The 5,003-nt window shown below is 54.0% G+C and overlaps 1 non-coding gene across 1 annotated transcript; it reads left to right on the forward strand.

Moving 5' to 3' along the window:
* On the forward strand, positions 1 to 109 carry LOC123611754 (U6 spliceosomal RNA). Its single transcript, XR_006718849.1, has one exon. It is a non-coding gene; the product is annotated as a U6 spliceosomal RNA (small nuclear RNA).
* The last annotated feature ends 4,894 nt before the right edge of the window (positions 110 to 5,003 follow it).

The raw sequence follows: 5,003 nt of genomic DNA on the forward strand, positions 1-5,003 counted from the left end.
GGTCCTCCATGTGCTCACTTCCCTGTTCTGAAATTGGAGTGACAGAGGAAGATCAGCATGAACTCTGTACAAGGATGACATGCAAATTCGTGAAGCGTTCCAGGTTTTTATCAACTATCCTCCAATCAATCAATCAATCAATCAAACATCATATACATTTTTTTTAAAAAACGTCTCCAGGGACAGAAGGCAGAGGTGCCAGGCAAACCTGTAAGGTCAGCCCAGCTCAGCAGTCGCTGTGAAGGTGTGCGTGGAGCACCACGGGCAGAGGAAGGACTCCAAGGCAGAGCTGCGGGGCCAGCGGAGTCATAGCTGGACCCTGATGGCAGTGCCTCCTGGCCTCCCGTGCGTCGCCCCCCTTTCAGTCAGGACAGCCACACCTGCCTGGGAGGGGACCTGATCTCCACACCGCCAAGCCCCGCAGCTGCCATCAACCCCCTCCCTGGCTCGGCCCCGACCCCGCAGAACCCGCGCCTCGGCAGCTCCGTCCACCAGCCTCCCCTCTGCTGGCCAAAACTCCCTGGGCGCGTGTTGTGTCTTGAACGGCCTTTGCCACGCGGTCGGTGCCCTGGTGACGAGGGCAGTAAAGCCTTGGCACGTGCTTACTCTCAATCTGTCTGATAGCTATGCTTTTTAACATTTTGAAAAATGTACTTTGATAAAAAACAAATGTTGAGAGTCCATTTGCAGGCTCTGCCACAGAAGTGGTCAGATGGAATTTCAGCCCTATCGGCTCTGCTTTAATATTTATATATTTTCACGGTCCTTTAACATTCTTTCAGAAAAGTGCACAAAAGATGAACATGTCATTGTGACTCAAACACTGGCATAACCATCTCTTCAGCTGAGAAACAATACTGCTGGTTTCTGGGTCTCCGGAAGTTTCCTTCCTTCCTGGAGATAACGGCTGCCCTGAAACCTGTCACAGCTGGTTCCTCGATTTTCTCTGATTTTGCCCAGAAAAATGCCATTGACTTTGGCTCTTCTTCAGAGGTCTATCAGTGGATTCGCACCGCATGTGGTCTTTTGGCTCAGCCTGTGTGCGGTGGCCCCACACCATCATGTGTGGGTGCAGTTCTCTGCCAAGCGTGGCTGGCAGTGTCCCCCTCGCTGAATGCACGTGTCCACTCTACTGGTGATGGACACAGGCTGTATGTCCAGTGTGGGACCAACATTATCAGCATGCTGTGGACGTTTGAGCATCTCTCTTGTTCTCCGGGGCGTGTTCCTAGGAATCCCACTGCTGGGTCCAGGGCTGCAAGAATCCACCACTTCCCTGGAGGACGCCAACTGTTGTTCAAAGTCGGGGTAATAATGTGTGTTCTCTCCGCATCGGACCGGAACTGCTGCCTTACATCCTTGCCAATCTGGTGTGCGGTGGAATCCAGTACTGATTTTAGTTTGACCCCTCCGATTACAAATAAAGTTAAATATTTTTTTCATGCGTCTCTTGGACATTTGAATTTCTTCTTTTACAAAGAGTCTCTTCAATCCTCTTGCTCGTTTTTCTTTTAGGTAGTGTCTACCTTTTCCTTACAGAAATTTCTTAAATTCTGGGCGCTAATCCTATCAGTTTAATGTGTCGGAACTATCCCCTCCTACTCTGTGGTTTTTGCTTTTCTTTTTTTTCCCAGTTTTTTTGTAGGGGAGGTAATTAGGTTTGTTTGTTTGTTTAATGGAGGTTCTGAGGATTGAACCCCGGACTTGTGCATGCTAGCCCACTCTATCGCTGAGCTATACCCTCCCCGCCTTATTCTTTTTCTCTAAGGTACAGTTTTCGAGGTATGGTTACCCACTGTGAAATGCCGTGTTCGGTTTGACAAATTTTGAAAAACCCACGTAGCTAACACCTCCACCAACATGCAGACGCTCCCTCGTGCCCAGCTGGTCGTTCCCACTCTCACTCCCGGGGGGGCCCTTCTCATTCCTGTCCCCGTGGGTGAATTTTGCCTGCTCTCAAATCATGCCTTGGTGCACTTGTGTTTCTGGCTTCTTTTGCTCAGTGTAAGGTTTTCGAGGGTCGTTGTGTTGCTATGCGCTTCAGTTAAGTTTGTTCCTTGTTAAAGCAGAGTAGCTTTTCAGTCTACGGCTATACCAGCGTTTGTTTATCCATTCTCACGTTGACTCTGATAAACATGCTTTTGATTGAAGTGTAGTTGGTTTACAATGTTGTGTTAATTTCTGGTGTTCAGCAGAGTGATTCCGTTATATATATATATGTATATACTTATGTTTTTCTTTTAATGCTCTTTTTCACTAGGGGCCATTACAAGGCACTGAGTGCAGCTCCCTGTGCGGCACAGTGGGACCTTGCGGTTTATCTGCGTTATGCATAGTGCGTATCTCTAAATCCCAACTGAGAACCATGCTAGTGTTCATCAGTATCTTCCCTTACGGCCGGTGCTTGTGTGTTCACTTAAGCAACCTCTCCTTGCTCTGAGGCCATGACTAATCTCCCAAACCATTGCCGAAAGCTTTATAGCCGTCCCTTTCACAGGTAGGCCTGTAATTCACCTGGGGCTGATTTTTCAGGTCCCAGATGAGACGACGGTCAGGGAGCATTTTCTGCAGCCACCCTCTTCTGCCAGCACCACGTATGTAAAAGCCTGCCTACAGGCCACGCCGCCTGCAAGCTGGCACCAGACGGCCTGTTCGGGGCTGTCCTTTTTTGGCGTTTGTTCACCTGGCTGTTCCTCCAACTGTCTCAGTTGCCGTATTTCATCAGTTCTAAGATGCAACCGTCTTCCCCACAACGTTATGTTGTCTCTGAAACTGGGTTGGTCTTATCATCAATGGTGTCTTGGATCCAGCAAAATATGGCCCTTTTAACTTGAGATTGGGTAGATCAAGTCCTCCCAAGCTGTCCTTCTGGGCAAGCATCTTGGATGTGTAACATCGTGTGAAAAGCTGACACGCGTCCACAGCAGGGATAAAAGGTTAACACCTCTAACACACAAAGAGCTCTTACAAGGGGGGAGAAGAGGATGGAAGACAATTCGACAGAGTATTAACACTTCCACTGAACTCTCTTACCGAGCGAGGAGCACAGCGGGCCGCGCCGAGAGCCCACCTCCGTCCTGGTAGCCCAGCATCCGCCGGCAGGCGTGCTCACCGCCCGGGGCCGGCTCTGGAGAAAAGGCCTCACACCTGCCTGTGACCCACAGAAGGGTGCCGCCCTGGCAGGAGCGCGGGCGATGTGCCCTCCAGCTGGCGCCCCTCTGCACGCTGGTGGGTAGCCCTGGCCCCTGGTCCTTTGTGCCCCTGATGTGACTGCAAGCGCTGTGTCCGCAGTGCCCGGCACCCGCCAGGTAGCTGACAGGCGGAAGAGGGCGGAATCTCTCATGCGGTTCAGGGCTCCACCTACCACGTGCTCCCAGCTCGCCTCTGGCGGACCTGCCCCTGGGCCCTGCCACGGCAGCTCCAGCGCTGGCGTCCCACCCAGCGGGACCCACCCTCAAAAGCCCAGGGGGGCATGCACCCCCGGGGTGAACTTTGACCAGGGTTGGAGGAGATGGGAGGGAGCAGCTGATGCAGAGGTCCCCGCGGGCCCTGCAGATGACCCCGTGTGACCCAGCAGCCCGGCGGGTCTCCAGGCCAGTGGCCAGGCACACACTGCCTGGCACACTCTCTCCCTCTCCTGTCCTCTGCCCTTTTCTGTCCTCACCCAGCACCCTGAGAGGCACCTCCCTCCTTAACACTGGAGATCCAGAAAGGTGCCCAAGGCTGGGCTCGCTCCACCCACCCATCATGCGGTTGAATAGCCCGCCCTCACCTCGTGTCCCAGTGCCCGAGCCTGGGTCTGTCGCCTAACACAGCAGAAGGGACTTTGCAGGTGCAATTAAGCTAAGGGTCTTGAGATGGGGAGATGGTCCCGGGGTAGCCGGCTGGGCCCAGTGCCATCGCAGGGTCCCTATGAGAGGCAGGCAGGAGGGTCCATGTCAGGGAGACCAAGGAGGCCTCACTGCTGCTTTGAAGAGGAAGGAGGGGCCACGGGACAAGGAAAGCAGGTGCCTCTGGGAGCAGGAAAAGGCAGGGAAGAGACTGTCCCTGGAGACCCCAGAAGGACCCACTCTGCCCACCCACTTTTTTTATTGAGGTCTTGGTGTGCAGCATTACATAAGTTTCAGGTGCTCAACAGTGACTCGCAGTTCTTAAGCCAAACTCCACTTACATTAACCTAAGACACCGGCTGTATTCCCCGTGCTGCACCATGTCTCCTTGTAGCTTATTTCGGGCAGAACAGTTGGTACATCTCATACCCTCTCCCCGCGGGTAACCATTCGTTTGTTCTCTAGATCCGTGAGTTCCCGACCCCCTTCTAGGCTTCTGACCTCCAGACTATAAGAGAATGAATCTGTGCTGCTCTGAGCCCCTCAGTCGGTGGGAGCGTGTTCTGGCCCCCACAGGGGACTCGGCCCTCAGGGTGAGGCCTGAGCAACGCTGGGACGGCAGTGGAATCGGAGGGACTTCAGACACCGTCCTCGCCCACCCTCCTCCCTGCCTGTCCCGCAGAGCCCGGCGGGCCTGGAGAGACTGCAGGACTGATTGACAAAGGTGCAGGCTGATCTTGGAGAGAATGGGTACCAGCCAGGCTAGCGGGAGCAGCAGCACCCCCAGGCAGCAAAGGAGCTGGGACCCAGGCCCTGGAACCCGGAAGGAGCAGGACACTGGGTCAATGACCAAAGCCAGTCCTCAGAATCTGGCAGAGAGGGGCCTGGAAGGGGAGCCTCACTCCCTCTGATCCCCAGCCCGTCCTGCAGGGAGCCCACAGGCCTGGCGTGCCCAAAACAAGCCTCCCGGGGCAGAGGGCAAGGCAGGCCGGATGGAGAGTGGCCCTGGCCACAGCAGGCAGGACAGCGCAGACCCTTTCCCATATGAGGGATGTTTAGAGAATCCAGTAGTGACCACGGCTTGGTTGGCTGGATAACACCACTTTAGGTCCTAACACCATAATGAACACGGGAGTTCCTCTGGGAAAAAGAAATCATCACACGGCAACACAG

Source organism: Camelus bactrianus, chromosome 1 (genome assembly GCF_048773025.1).
Source record: "Camelus bactrianus isolate YW-2024 breed Bactrian camel chromosome 1, ASM4877302v1, whole genome shotgun sequence".
In the NCBI taxonomy this organism is placed as follows: Eukaryota; Metazoa; Chordata; class Mammalia; order Artiodactyla; family Camelidae; genus Camelus; species Camelus bactrianus.